Here is a 15,622-nt window from a genome sequence, read left to right as displayed (position 1 = left end):
TTTGGATTTTTTATTTTATTTTTTTCTGGTGGGAAGAATCTGTTTGATTGCAGCTATAACCTGCTGTTTATGACTGTACATTGCCAGTGTTAAACATGCAAGAACAAGAGATAAGAAAATGTGGCAGCAGAGTGAATCATCTAAAGAAAATCCAGCATCTTTCTCTCCTGATTTCAAGGCTGCATTGCAGAGATGAAATCAGTACCAGAGAACCTAGACCTTCTAATGATATACACAGAATGGGATGTAAGTTAATCCATTACAGCCTACCCCCTACTAACAGGATTTGCAACAGCCTGAAGCAGGTATAATTTGGTTATCACTTAGTTTAAAGCAGTTGGCCAAATACAAACACAGTTGTTACCAGCAGGTACACTTTAATTTTGCAATGTGCAAACTGCTTTAATGACTTTCCCCTTCTCTCAGTTTTGTCCAACTTCCAGGATCGAGAATTTCCACTGCCTGGATAGCTTTGCATTGCCAGACACTCAGGTTTTGGTCTAGAAAAATAAAATACTGAACTCTTGTGTACAACACAAAGACATTTTCAAGATAATTATATCTTCAAAGAATTAGAAAGAGTTCTAATATTCTCTCTGCATTCTCAAGATCTGTGCCAGTTTGCCAAAGGTGCTGAAGAAGACAACAGCTATACACCAGAGCAGAACAAGGTCCTGTTGCCCCCTGGAATTAATAATAGGGGGAACGCCTCTTTACATGTGTTGATAATGATAAGATAAGGGGGAATGGTTTTAAACTAAGACAGGGGAGATTTAGGTTGGAAATTAGGAGGAAGTTTTTCACTCAGAGGGTGGTGAGGCACTCAGGTTGCCCAGGGAGGCTGTGGATGCCCCATCCCTGGAGGCGTTCAAGGCCAGGCTGGATGCGGCTCTGGGCAGCCTGCTCTAGTGGTTGGCAACCCTGCCCAGAGCAGGGGGGTGGAACTGGATGATCTTTAAGGTCCTTTTCAACCATTCAGGCCATTCTATGGTAATACATGGTGTGGAAGAAGGCTCAGCACCAGCACGGGGAGCAAGGCAGTGCCAGGCTCTGCAGCTCGATGGGGAGGACACATCTCTGGGAGGACGGAGCCTTGCCACCTGCTCCTCACCCACAGGGCTGCTGAAGCAAAAGACGGGAACGGACAGGAACGATGCTGGGAGGAGAGGCCGAAAGGAAAAGGGGAGTTGATCCATCCAGAGGCTGAACTGCTTCTGTCATCTGTAGCCAGGCTTTTAGTAAAGCAAGATTGTTTCTTTCATTGTTGCAATAAGTAGTAGCTTTTATTTTTAAACACAGCTCTTTATTCCTGTTAAATCTTTTTTAATGCTTGTTTCTGTTAATTGTTGACGTCACGACTCTGAAACGACTGGAACAAAAGTGTTCTTTTGGCTCTTTTTCCTGAACTTCAGGTAGTTATAAAGTCCAGTGAAAGACAATTTTCAGGAGCTGATGGTTAGCCACAGATAAAGACAACTGAGTCTGGCAAGCCATTCCAGTCATCTCATTAAGTCTGAATAAATACAAGAATTTAATATTAATTTCATTTTCATATATCCAAATTAGAAATCAGCAGAGATGAAAACAACATAATCTGATTAAACAAATTAGAATCATGCTGCTAACATTGCCCTTCACTATTTATTTATTTTTAACAGCAGTAGCTTAAAAAAAAATATCTGAAAAACAAACTCCACCAACTGCTACCTAACATCACATCACCCCTTGCTTCTGCCCGGGACACACCCAGCTGCCAGGGTGCTGAGAGGCTGCAAAGCACACATTCCAGCTTAGGTTTCCAAGCCTGCACAGGATGCTTACCTTTAATCCTGCTCAAGACTCGGGTTAAGGCAGTGAAATTTGGGCTGAGGATTGGTGTCTGCTGCAGGCATTCAGCAGCAGAATATAAAATGCTCCCACAGGTGACCAGAAGCTCATTAGGAGCTCATTATCAGCAGAGCCTTTCTGCTGTTAGCTGTGTGTGAAGCCCGTCTGCCTGGACAGGGAAAGCAGGAGCCAGAAATGACTTCCCTGCACGTATCCTGGTGTAAGATCTGTGCCAAGGCACCTAATTAACTGCTGCAAGGGACGGACTTGAAGAATGGACCCAGGAACATACCCCATTCTGGTACGTATGGTTCACTCTGGTTTTACCTTTTCAGTATCCCCCCGGCTCCCTGTGAAGGCAGCGCCCGTGCCCTGTGTCACAGACGCTATCCCACTCAGGTACCTGGGGGGGGGGTCCAACCCCACCACGATGGGTCCCCCCAGAAGCTGTCTCAGTTGTGGGGCTGAGGTTTTCCCTCTGCCACCCCTCAAGCAGCCCCAAGAGCCCCACAGCAGCGCGAGGCCTGCGAGCTCGCCGTCCTTCAGCTGAGCAGCGCCTTCAGCCCACGGGGATGAGCGGTACCAGGCATGGGCCCTCCTGCAGCCCCCCGGGGCTGGGCGCTGTGGCACCCGCGGCACTGCCGCTGCTGGAGCTGCTCCCAGGAGCAGGCAGGCACCCCGGGGTGAGTGCGGCGGAGCTTCAACACGGGCATCCCTGCTGGAAGGGAGCTGGGCAGAGGCAGCGCTGTGGAAGGGGGATCGCTGTTTTACATTCACTACAGCGCGGGTCTGCTGCATAGATCTGAAAGATGAGGCCGGGATCTGCGTCAGCTTTCAGCATCTCCCCAGCCTCTGCGCAGGGAGTTTGAGTTGCTCTCTCTGTACCGCAGCAATATATAGCACATGTTTGCACATCTTCAGCATTGCAAGTACAGGGAACTGCTTCTGCTTAGTGGAAGAGAGGGCAACATGCTTTGGTTTCCCCCTTTGGAGTGGTGTTCCTGTGATTAATTTAGTTAGCTTAACGTGCATGAATGTCTTTGGGCTTTCCCTGTATAGAGCCTTCAGAGACTCATCCTTCCTTTGGGACGTGTTGTACAAAATATCACGCTGTTCCCATAAACGCTGTGACAGCTTGCTTGCTGCAGGTCATTCTTTGTACGTCTGCTGCTTTCCTTCTCCTCCTGTCCTGTGTGTGAACGCTCCTACACGGCTTTGGCTAGTATGGGTGCCTTTGTTTTCTTGAGTCAGCAGCTGTATATGTGTGTCTGTAGAAATAAATAAATGGAAGCTCATTAGGAAACCTGGAATTTGGAAATTACAATGGTATTCCTAAAACAGGTTTAGAAATGAGAGGCCCTTCCATCTGCAGTTCCCCACCTTACCGCTCAGATTTCTGACTGGGCCTCTTGTGCCCTCAATGCAGAAATGACTTCTCAAACCCCGTGCTATTGCCTGGCAGTGACAGGAAGAGAACGGCCTGCCCGGGCAGCACCCAGGCTGGGTGCCTGGCAGCGGGGTCCTGGTGGGTGGCAGGAAGATGCACGGGACCTGGGCAAGTGAGGGCACCTGCCGGGTGCGATGCAGGTGCTCCTGCTAATTATTATTGTTGTTTAATTTCATTAGTATTTGTAACAGACTTGCTTAATAACTTTAGCTGATAAAGTATTTTCACTAAACATCAATTTCATGAAATTTTATAATTTCATAAAATATGTTTATCTTAGACTTTATTATATCTTTAAATGTATTAAATTATATTAAATGATAAATATTATAGTCAAATCATATACTAAAAGCAGCACAAAAACCTATCTAGCCAGTAGTCATTTTAAATGCAAAATCATTGTGCAACATAAGCTCTATCTTTATTGCAGAAGCTTGATGTTGGACCAATTGTCTTGAATGTTTTTCCAATGACATAGAAGAAAGCAAAATTATTTCTGGCAAAATGACAAGGGCAAGTCAGCCATATAAAACTAGGTAGGGAGCCTGGTAATCACGGCTTGATTGGACATCATTTAGTGATCCCAGCATGACATATGGCCTCCCCTCTTGTTAGAATAATAAACAGAAAAGAGTAGAGGGGAATCTTACTATCAGAAGCAGTACTAATAAGGTCAATTCTGCATTGATATTAAACTGTAAAAAAGGCCAACAAGCAAGAAAGAGTTCAGAAAAGGGCTGCCACCATGTCTTTATGTCTCAAAAGCCTGCTTTTAAATGAGGAGAAGAGTTTTCTTGAGACTTGAACATGATGTAGAAATTATAAGGGGATGCACAACATGGCTAGCAATGACAGGAAGGGCTTTCACGGGGAGGAGTTTAAGCCTTCAGCTTTTTTTTTTTCTTCAGGGTTCACCCTCTGAAATGAGTGTTCTTATAGGTAGTGCGTAGCATTTACTAGGAGAAATTCTCTGGCACTCATTGCATAATGACTGGACAGGGCCCTTCGGTCATTAAATCTGTTCTGGTTTTGCTTTTTATCAGCCATGTTACTTCTATGTTCCTTGTTTAAACTAGAACCAAATTCCACTCCAGAAATAACAGTAGAGCCCCCAAGTCTTTCCCATGACCTTCAGGTGAAGCCACACTACCAAGGATAACTGAAGGCTTTTTTCCTCTGCTTCCTTGTCCTCTCGATGAACCGCTTCAAATCCTGGCTGCACATCATGAATTCTTCCATTATCCCACTGATCCTTCTGACTTTTCTGCCTTACTCTTCCTACCTTTACAACATTTGGCAATTTTTTCCCTCAACTGCGAACTTAAACCTTAATATAACTGCCACCTGTGTAGTTAGAATTAAAAAAAAAAGTTCTTTTCTCTGTGAAAGAAGAGACCAAAAGTGAGAACAGGTAACTGCCTGAATGAAGGCTGCAAAATCTTAATTAACATGTAGAAGGGACATGCAAGAGTACACCATTTCAGCAAAAGCACAAGGATCCAGCATGGTTATGACAGCACTGCTGTACAACTGGAACTGCTAGCATTTAAAAAAAAAAAAAAGAAAAAATGAATAAATAAACCAGGAAAAACAAAACCAAACCACAGAAAACTCTAGAAGAAGGAATTGTAACAATACAAAAGAAAACATATTAAGAACAAAAGCAGAAATAGAAGGAAAAATCGCATATTACAGTGGGCTTCAGGGTAAGATATCCTGTGTGGATGCAAATTTATCATGTTTGGTATGTTGTTAAAACTATTTTTAAGATTATACTGGACCATGGCCCACTTATAAGAAAGGTCTATCATATACTCTATGTACATATTATATTATTCTATATGGTTTCATGCTATTTTCTGGGAATTTAATTTAATCCTAAACTTATGATACTTTACCAGGAAAATTACTCATCTGGGCTACTAGGGATGGAGGTCTGTACTGAAGGATCCAAGCATTGAAGTGGCGCCCATGCTGACAGCATCACACATGGCTGGGGCTGGAGCACCTCTGGATGCCCCTGTGCCCCCCAGCCCCAGCAGGGCCCCCCGAGCAGGGTGCCCAGCCCCACGGCCAGGGGGCTGCTGGAGATATTCAAGCAGGGAGACCCAGACCCTCAGCAATCAAAGCTGTGGACTGATGCCTCTGTGGGGCACCTCCTACCAACAAAACCTCCGTTGTCCAGCAGTGGACAATAAGTGGGGTTATTAGAGATGAATTCATGGTTCTTTGTGTTTTGGAAGAGAAATTGTTCAATGAATCATTCAATACAATATACTTTGGGCATGTTCAAATGCCCACGTTCTTAGTACTTTAAAGCAATTTTGCCAAATAGCAGGAAATCCACTGGAGAAAAAAAAAAAAGGCAAAATCAACAATAACAACAAAAAAGCCTCAGTTTCTTGAGGAATGACTAAGAGGACTGATGAGTTACAGCTGGAAGAGGTCAGGGTTTCAAAACTTCCAAAGTGCAAAGTGTATCTTTAAATAAATTTCCAGGTTATACACTAAAAAAGGGGGAAAAAAAAAAAAAAAAAAAGAGAGTGGAGGGGGCAAATGCATTAGAGGTTCCTCCTCTGGAGGGCAGGCATAAATGGAGCAAGACATTAAATGAGATACAGAAATGCAGTTTTTCTGAACTAGCCAGGTCACATATGGAATAACTCTTGTCCTGGGGAGCTTCTTGAATCTTTAGATGCTGAACCCAAAGCATCAGCATCCAGCATCAGCTGAACCCAAAGCCAGCAGCATCCAGACTCTGGCACGCCCCGCAGAGCAGTGGGGCTGCCAGCCCAGCGCGGTGCCCCTGCAGAGCCCAGTGGGGCACTGGGGGACCAGCTGTGCCTTCATGTGCAGTGGTTGTCCCCTCTGCTGCCGAGGAGACCATCAGCTGCCATTTGAATGCGTACCCTCACTTCTGATTCTTCTCCGCTTCCTACAGAAGGGCTGTCTGCGGCAGGAAAGCTCAGCCTCCAACTTTCACATTTTTGTTTATGGTGAGGAAAAGCACAACCCTCTAAACCAAAATTGCAAAAAGTTATGTCATTAATTATCCTTGCATGTCTTTGAATTACTTAAAGATACATTTTGCCCATGGTAGACACAGAACAGAGACTTATAGCCTTTGATATTTTTTCATTTTTTTTCTATGCTGAAACACTGGCTAAATCTTCTAGGCAGCATTTAACACCTGCTGCAATAATTCGATTGAATGGACGTCACATTTCTGTAGGTGGCCTCTTTAAATTAAACACTCACAATAAAATGCTATAGCTGGCATGAGGAAGGCCACGCAGTAGGCTTGTGCAGCTGGAGGTTTTGGGCAGCAATGCCTATTTACTGGCCTGTGCGCCTGAGACCCAGCATGACTTCATTTGGCCTTGCTTTGCACCTTGACTTTCTGCTGGCAAGAAGGGGGGGGTTTTTTACATCCAGACACTCCTGGACAACTTCTGCTTCAGGTTACGTGAGCATAAATGTTACCTGAGCAAAGGAAACTGGGCTGCCTCCCTCCTGGTACTGCTCACGCCGTGGGGCCAGCCGTGCCTGGACAGCCCAGGTGCCGCTGGCACTGGTTGTGCTGCCATCAGCTACCCCATTGTTCCTGTTGCAATTAGCCCTATTAAAGCACTCGTCACAGCGCACGTTGCCTGGGGTCCCACACACTGGACGCTGCGTGCCTGCTGCTGGGGCCCATCGTGGCCGGGCAGCGGGCGCTCAGCTCCTGGGGGTGGTGGGTGAGAGAGACCCCCGGCTTCGCCTCTGAGCTGTGGTGCCTTCGGCAGAGATAATTCTGTTTCTCAGCAGGCAAAGCAAAGGGTTGCTGGCTGACAAAGGCACGAGCAGCAGCTGGAAGTAGCTTCATGGGGCTTTTTGTTCATGGTGTTAATCTAATCAGTGGGCTTCATTGTTCTCTCTTTACACAGCCTGGGGAATTACCACCCTAGGTTTGTAGTGGGGTGACAGTATAAGAAAAAAGATGCATTGTTTTAAAAGGTTTGGTTTGTCATGGAGAATGTGTGGCCTGGTACGACTGTGTTTCAAGTTGGAGACAGAAAGCTCCTGCCAGTCACAACGTCCAGAAATGACACTTGTCATTTCTGAAAAGTCAGCATTCAGTTTAGGAAAGCACCCACAATTTCTTTCAAAATGTGCTGTTTTTTACAAAAATCATCTGTGAGATAGGTTTCATTTAAATATGGTGTGGTCCTGCAGCCTTGCCAGAAATGCTGGGAGGTCAGGAGTGAGCGTGCCCTCCCTCCGCAGGGAAGGAAGGCAGCGTCCCTCTGTCCCTCTGCTAAATCAGCTGTTAGGAAACGTTTGCTGCCTGTTTAGGGAAAGCCACCGACCGTTTCCTCCTTCCATTTCGTTGTTCAACCACAGGTTAAAGGTTCACCCCCTCACAGTTGTCTTATCCATTTAAAAGGCATAGCATCAAAGCTGACCTTCCATTTAGGATTCTTTCAAGACTTTATACTCTTTCGTTCTTTACATTAAATTAGTGAAAAGTGTAAGTTGGCACGTACGCAGTGAAAACAGGGAACTGTCCCTGACAGCAGGTAACCCGTGCTGGCCAGGTAACTTCTCTTCAGTATAAAAAGTGTTATAATGCTAAAGTTTTTGCTTTCAAGAAAATATTTCTTGAAAGAGAGAAGCATATGTGGGAACTTGGCTAAGGCGGTATCATCCCGTGTGATCCCTGAGGTTAATTTTCCTTGTGTGGAGGGATTTTCACAAGCAAAAGCTGCTGCAGCCGTGGAGCTGGGCCTGCCCCGTGCGCACCAGCGGCAGGTGCCCTGCCTTTGGCCCAGACCGCACGCGGGGGGGCTCGGTGCTGGCGCTCCCCGCGCCCAGCGCTGCCCGTGGGGCACACGGAGCCGCCCCATGCAGCTGGAGCGCGGCACCGGAGGCCCCCCCGGTGTCCCGCTGCGGGCGAGATCGATGGCCGTGTGATGCTGCCCGCCTCTCGTTCATCCGAGCACAGGTACTTGGACACGGCTCCTCGTGGCCGTTTTAGTGCTGAACTGCCATTGATTCCAGCAGCAGCCGGACACCTAAATGATCTTAAATACCGCCTGCCCGGGCCTCAGTTCCCAGTAAGTGTAATGGCGATAGAAGCATTCCCTATCTCGGAGAGAAAGATAAACGCATTAAAGACTGCGAGGCGCTCAGATGCTGCCGTGATTATCTCTTTATAGACAGACGAGCTGAAGAACAATCGGATGCTGCGGAGTACAAGTTTAATACACACAAGTAAGAGATGACCTTGCCTTTATTACCGTATACACAGTAAAAGGACTAGTTGAATTGATAACAAGACGCCCATAGTAAATATTTATGAAACATTGCATCACGTAACAATTATAGGTTATTTAATTTGCATTTATACTTTCAAATCAGGTTATTATATAGCAAAAATGTACTAAAATTAAATTCATAATGCACATTACAGCAATTTGAGCAAATTGTACCTTGAAGCAATTTGTATTTAAAATGCAGTCTGTGTGCTTCTTCACTTTCCAGCAGCCTGTAAATAAATTTACAAAGCATTTTCAGTAACAGTCATAGTGTTCCAGTTGTAAATTGATGTAGTCTGAAACAAAGAACAATTACCGCTTAAAGAGATCCTGTGTTACACTAAATCTTAAAGCATTTGAATTCCCTGGCAAAACAAAAGGAAGTGATTTTTCTTTTTTCCTTAATCCGCAGCAACAGTTCTTGTCAGGTGGAAAATGTGTGTGCAGTAACCCCTTGCCTGTTTGTCTTCATAAACAACGAGCTCTTAAGAGGGTCAAACTGCAGGCAGAGCTGAGGCAGCTCGGGGAAGCCAACTTCCAAACAGCACTGTAAGTAGCGCAGCCTGCTCCCATCCCTCCATCGGACAAGATTAAATTCGTTTTGAAACTCTCCCCAAAGCTCAGCTCCATCAACACGCAGCTCCTGAAATATTTAGGCTCTTCTGCTCCAACCACAGTCCAGAAGACCAAACACCAAATCCATCTGTGTCTGAGGCTGTGCAGCTGCTGACGGCTGCAGTGGTTCAAAGGGCAGGGAGCCACGCCAGCCCCGAGGAGATGCCTGGGCAAAGCAGCCTGATACCTGTGATACACCTGATTATAGGCGTGACATATGCCCGCACACTCCAACATGAACACAGACACCCAGATTCACGCAGTTGTACAGGCTTTGCCATCTGAATGAAATGAAAATTAAAATAAATAAATAATAATAAATAAATAAATAAAAACAGAGCTAAGCTCCCCAAATATTTCCATTTTGAAATACTGGAACGTGGTGTTTCCCGCAGGTCAGACACTTCTGCAGAGTGCCCATTTCCTTAGGAATCCGCAGAAAACAAGCTACTTTTCAGAGCTCTACTGCAAGTCGGACAATTTGAGCACTGAAATCTTGCTGGGCTGCTCCTCTCCTGCCCGCAGCTGCCCCGGGCCCGTGCTGCTTGCTGGGGGCTGAGGGCTCCGCCAGCACCCGGCACGGGGGAGCACTAGGGAGAAGCACGAGCAGAAGCATGGCCCAGGGGGGCTGCCCCAGGGAAGAACAAATGGTGAGGGTGTGGAAGCAGCCGAGCAGAATGAAGGCACAAGTTTGTCCTCAATGGAAAATGTGGTTTAATTGGAATGAGTTTTTTCTGTGTAGGACAATATTGATTTGAAAGTGATGGAACAAACAGAAATATTTCCATTCACACTGACGTTTATTTGGACATTTCATTTCAGATGTTGAAGTGTTTCTTTCCTAATTAGCATTTTTAGTTGTGCCACTTTAAATTGATTTCTTAAATTGTGTGTGTTACATTTTATCTACTGGCTTTCTATTCCTTTCGGAATGAAAGCAGACCTTGGAACACCAGAATTTCCTTCTGACGAGCTCTGCTTTTTCAATTTAATATATTAAGAATTTTCATTTCTTGTATGGTAAATCTTATTTGTTTATTTTCTTTTTATTACTAATGACCTTTCCTTTATAACAAGCCAAGTGCGAGTTTCAGACAGTTAGCCCCGCCTGTGAAGGCTGGCATGGGGACACAGGTCAGGGCGGCGCGCGGCCACCCCACGTACGATGCGCAGGTTCCCCTTGTGCACCAGTGCCAGTGTGAGCCTGCCCGCGGGTGTCTGAATTTGCAGGTGCGAAGAGCATTCAACACTGAACGTTTCTGAACACTGAGATATTTAATAAATTGGCTGTGATGCCCAGCAACGAACCATACTGGGAGCAAGGCTGATTTTGTTTAAACATCAGCTGTCTGCATCCCGGGCCGGGCGGCCTTCGGGAAGCCTGGCCATTGCGCTCACCAGCAGCAGCCCCACAACCTGCTCGCGGGGTCTGTTCCACACAGCACATGCAGCAAAAAGTTTCCTCAAGGACTTCAAGTCATCGCAGGGAAAGATTTTTTCTAATCCCCCCTTTGCTTTTGGGACTGCAATGTCTCTCTTCTGTAATATCTTCATTCCCCACTGAGGGGACAGTGGGTCTTTTGGGATGACTAAACAGGCCTGAGCCCATGCATTTTCTGTATTAAGTCATTGATTTTTGTGTTCAAATATAAATCCAATAAGCTGGTTATAGAATTTATATTCCTTCTTAATAGAAGATATTCATACATTTCTTAAATCCATCCTATTCCTAGGAGGGATGGCTTCCCTCTTCAGTCTGAAAACCTTTGTTATGTCCTGCTGATTCCTCTTTTAACAGTTTCTTTAGAGACTCGGTTTCAGACTCAGAGGAAAATTATCTCACTCCTGTTTGTAAGTAAAGTGCAGTAATTCTGTTTTGTTGTTGCTGAATATATCAAAGTAAAAGCATATAGAAAAGGGGGAGCAAGTCATTTTTTCTATGACAATTTCACTCATTTTTAAAGCACAAATTCCAGGCAGACAGGCTTTCTCTGAGATGTGAGCCCGCTCAGTTGCTTGCTCAGGGTTTTCCTGCACGTTCAGCCCCTGCAGCCTGGTCTGATGGTGCACGGCAGACATGCAGCAGGACCAGGGTCATCCTTGCACCTTGCCCCCCGCCCCCCCGGAGCTGCCCCAGCCAGGGCCCTGCTGCGCCCCTGTGCTCCAGCTCTGTACCACATCTGCCTTGGAGGGCTCCTGCAGCACTCACAGAGAGGTAAATCTATGCCTTGCGCACCCGGCTAATGAAAACATGCAGTGGCAGCTGCTAGTCCCTCTGAAACCGAAGGAAAGAGGGAAGCTCTTCTTCCTTCTCACATCATGCAGCTGTCGAGCACTGGTCTGAGACACCTGGGTTCCGCTTTTGCATCAGGAAGCTCAGACCCGTCCCTTCTTTGCTGGGGTAAGGCAATGCCAAATGCTCTTTGTTCCTCTTACTGAAGATGCAAGTTGAAGAAAAAAAGGAGCAAGAATACAAATGAAAATGAGCTTGATGCTCAGTCTTGGTGAATGGGGTGCACTAAAGGTATTTGGACAAAATGCGTAGTGTTCCACTATTAGGGGGAGTCTAATTCCATCAGGTCTACAAGCCATTTCTTTTCTCATGTTCAGGGGATCCTTAGGTGGTTTGCCCAGTAAAAGAGCTGCAGGGGAGTCGCTGAGGGCTCTATCCAGACAAAGGGAGGAGAGGAGAGAGGAGGGGAGGGGAAGAGAATTCAGTTGGAAGGGACCTACAAAGGTCATCCAACTGCCTGACCACTTCAGGGCTGACCAAAAGTTAAACTATATTATTAAGGGCATTATCATTAGTACATATGTAAAATGGTAAAGTGCTTTTCAAAATGAAATATTCCAGTTCAAAAAGAAAATAATAACAGGGTGTGCAGGGTCCTGAGCAGTTATAAATGTTCTAGTCCAGGGGTTTCAAGCTGTGGGAACTGCAGACCCTGAGGGAGTCCGTGCACTGTTTATCTGGGATCCACAAAAGCTGACAGGAAAAGTTAATAAAATCATAGTGTCAGGTATGTATGTGAAATTTCTCTGGTACATCCAGCTTGGCTAAAAATGTTTAGGGGTTACCATCCTGAAAACAACTGAAAATGTTTGAACTATATATAATTGCTAATAAATTGTTTTGATAATTTAACTGGCAGCACATTGTCTCCATAAGGACAGAAATGGTGATGGATAATAATATGCATGTAAAAACCTTAAAATTTGAGGGATGGTTTTATTTCCCTTCAGTTAATCAAAAGTTAAGACTCTTGATTAACTGAAGCCACTAAAGCTGTCTTGGCACTTTTCATCAATGAAGCTCGTTAAGTCTAGTGTCTTGGCCAAATTCCTTTTGTGTCAGACTGGAAGTACCAGACTAAATGCCTGCAGTGTGCCATGCAGTGATGTGTGGCACACAGAGTTCATCCTAGTAATGGGTCTTTTTCTATGTTAATGACGTTAAACACTTGTTCACTTATCTGTTCAAATTATGCTGATGACCATGCAGCTGTGGTGAATGAAGTTCACACGATTAATTGTCCATAACATTAGAAAGCCTTTACTGCGGGAGCTGATGCAAGCCGGAGCAGGCACAACACTTCACTCACATTCAGGCGAAAAGCCCAAGTCTTTGCAGTTCTGCCTCACAGGGGTGAACTCCATCCAGTGTGACCTATTTCCCACGGGAGACCAGTGAAACTAGCGTTCAGGTGCAGACAAACTGAATACAAACAAAAATCCTGTCTCTCCAGGCCTCCAGGAAAGTGATTATTTCAGGTTTCTAAATGCAGAAAATAAATAGAAGGACTGAACTTCAATTAATTTTTCAAATGTTGCTATACTCTGTGAGGTGTTGACAGTTAAATACAGAATTGAAAACTCTGGGGTCAGCAGAACAAAATCCATTCTATTGTAGCTTCTGAAATACCAAATCCAGTCAACTATGAGAGTAAGTAATTGCCCGTGCCATTATTTAACATATGATGTGACAAAAGAAGATGAACTTTCTGACCGGGGACAAGGGTGTCCTCTTCACAGTTTACATCATCTAAAAGCATCCAAAAGCATCATCTAATCCATTGTTAACCTGATAACAAGTGTGCTAAACTGTGATGGCTTCAGGGTGAATTTCAGATATTAATGGCATGCAGGAACAGAAGATAAAGATATCTCTCACCTTTGAACAACAGAGGTGCTGTGCAATGCACGATAGTCAGCAATGCTCCAGTAATTCAATGACACTCTGACATTGCCTACTCCGCTCTCGTTACTGCACTTCTGTATCAGGTTTCCGCAGTTCAGCACGAGAACTATACGGCAGATGGAACAATTCAGATAATTTATGTGTTGGCTTATTTATTTATTTATTTTAAGCAGTGCTGTAGGTGCATTCAAAAAGGAAGGCAAAGGACTTTTCACAAGTGCAGTCTAAGGCACTGGGGAATGAAACATGATGTATTTTGGATATCTGCGAGTAAATGTAACTAGACAGATAGGATTTCTCTAGACCTATACAGATATGTAAACTAAGCAGAATGACAAATTCACGTTCTTTCTAGGGAACAGGTTAAGGTAATAACTCATGGGCCCGCTCTGCAGATGATATGAATTCCACTATTTAATTCACCTGACCATTGCATTTGTAATTTGTTTTGGAGAGCATTTAAAGAACACTATTATTTGAAAGATTATGGCTGTCAGCATACTTCTCAAACCACAAAAAATAAGGATTTGTGCCCCATTGTGAGCTTTTGAAATGAGGACTCCTCCCACTTCAAAAACTTTTGGTCAATCTCTGAGTTGTACTTGGTCGATCTCAAGGAAAAAAAAAAAAAAAAAAAAAAAAAAAAAGTCTTCCTGTCTTCAGATTGAATTTGAATGAAATAAATGGGGCAGTGTCCCCTCCCTGCTCCTGCTGCCCAGACCCTGCCTGCTGCCGCCTTTGCTCCCAGGGCACGCTGCTGGTCACGGTCAGCTTGGTGCCCGGCAGGACGCCCAGCTCCTTCTCTGCAGAGCTGCTTTCCAGCTGGGTGGCCCCCAGTGCGTACAGATGCCTGGGGCTGTTCCTCGCCAGTGGCAGGACCTTGCAGTTCTCCCTGTTGAACTTCATCGGCTCCTATCAGACCATTTCTCCAGCCTGTCGAGGTCCCTCTGGATGGCAGCCCAACCCTCTGGCATGCCAGCTGCTCCCCCGAGTTTTGTTTTATCTACAGACTTGCTGAGGTTCTCTCTGTCCCATTGTCCAGATTGTTAATGATGGTGTTAATCAGAGCTGGACCTGGTATTTACCCCTGGGGTACTCCACTATTTACTGGCCTCCAACTGGACTGCACAACAGGGATCACCACCCTGCAGGTCCACCCATTCCACCAGTTTTTGATCTACCTACAAACTATTTAGATCAAACAAGCAATATTTTTTGAACAGCATAAAAAAAAAAAAAAAAGAAATGTACAAAATACTCATGGTTTATGTCAGGTCAGGTCACACTGAATAAAGTGATTCATCATGTTGTTCTTAATAAGTTCAGCCTTAGGGTAACTGCACCCTTATCAATTCATATGAGTGTTTGAAATCAACTTAAAAAAAACAACTGTAACATCAGCCGCATCTGTCACTGTCCCCAGAGACAGACATCACTCACCAGGTGTGCATGCTTCCGTGGTAGTTTCCTGATGCCTCTTAGCATTGCTTCCATTTCCCATGTTGTTCACTCAGGGATTTCTGTAGTTGCTGAGAAATTATTTTACCTGGGAAGAAGAGGGAAATCACGTGCAGCAACCTGCCCAGATAGCAATGCTTGTAAAAATCCCGATCTTCAAAGCCCTGTTCACTGTGGGATGTGAAATCTTGGCCTTGTTCATATAGACACAGCATGAAATCCCGGCTCTGCCAGCATTAACTCTCAGTCACTTCAACGGAACCAAGATCTTACAGGGTTTAGGGCCTGCACCAGCTCTGCTGAAGACAAAAGTCAAAGCTTGTTGATGTCAAGGAGAACCTAAAATGGCCTGTAAAATGCAGGCAATGACCATACACAACAAGACGGTCGAGGTTACCTGTGTAACCTGCCACCGCTGCCAAGATCCCACCAGCGGAAAAACTCAAAAGCCCCTGGATAAGGGCCTCTACCTATAACCACTTGTCACAGCTGATACAGAGGTTTACAAAAGGACGGGGCAGAAGTCAATCTGGCTAATGAAAGCCCAGCTGAAAGGGGGTAATCTAGCTGAAATAAAGTGCTCATGGGTCGTTGTAACAAAACCCCACCCACTCAGTTTATTTTGTGTGAATACATACTATAAAGAGTAACCTTTGATCCTACTGTTCAAATTACAAACAGAGAGATGAGTAAAGGAACATAAAAATATTTTTCACCAAAAATAATCTTCCTTTGTTATGTACTGCTAGCAGAATCTTCTCGTGTTCTGTTCACGAGTAT

General features: G+C 45.0%; 2 long non-coding RNA genes across 5 annotated transcripts; one reads left to right on the top strand and one right to left on the bottom strand.

The window, feature by feature from the left end:
- The first annotated feature begins 1,810 nt into the window (after positions 1-1,810).
- On the top strand, positions 1,811-10,504 carry LOC106049943 (uncharacterized). The gene is made up of 4 exons (XR_007164147.2): positions 1,811-2,128; positions 8,473-8,527; positions 8,984-9,120; positions 9,582-10,504. It is a non-coding gene; the product is annotated as an uncharacterized lncRNA (long non-coding RNA).
- Positions 10,505-12,553: 2,049 nt separating this feature from the next.
- Positions 12,554-15,394, bottom strand: LOC106049942 (uncharacterized). 4 transcript variants are annotated; one of them, XR_001214599.3, is made up of 5 exons: positions 15,240-15,394; positions 15,116-15,141; positions 14,825-14,930; positions 13,358-13,490; positions 12,554-12,961 (listed from the first exon to the last, which is right to left on the bottom strand). It is a non-coding gene; the product is annotated as an uncharacterized lncRNA (long non-coding RNA). The 4 variants fall into 4 exon arrangements; XR_007164144.2 differs by having other exon boundaries at positions 15,116-15,138; positions 15,240-15,393; XR_001214597.3 differs by lacking the exon at positions 15,116-15,141 and having other exon boundaries at positions 15,240-15,382.
- Between the last annotated feature and the right edge of the window lie 228 nt (positions 15,395-15,622).

This window comes from Anser cygnoides, chromosome 5, assembly GCF_040182565.1.
Source record: "Anser cygnoides isolate HZ-2024a breed goose chromosome 5, Taihu_goose_T2T_genome, whole genome shotgun sequence".
NCBI classification, from domain to species: domain Eukaryota; kingdom Metazoa; phylum Chordata; class Aves; order Anseriformes; family Anatidae; genus Anser; species Anser cygnoides.
Note: the sequence above shows the minus strand (reverse complement) of the source record. Positions and strands in the feature narration are given on the sequence as shown.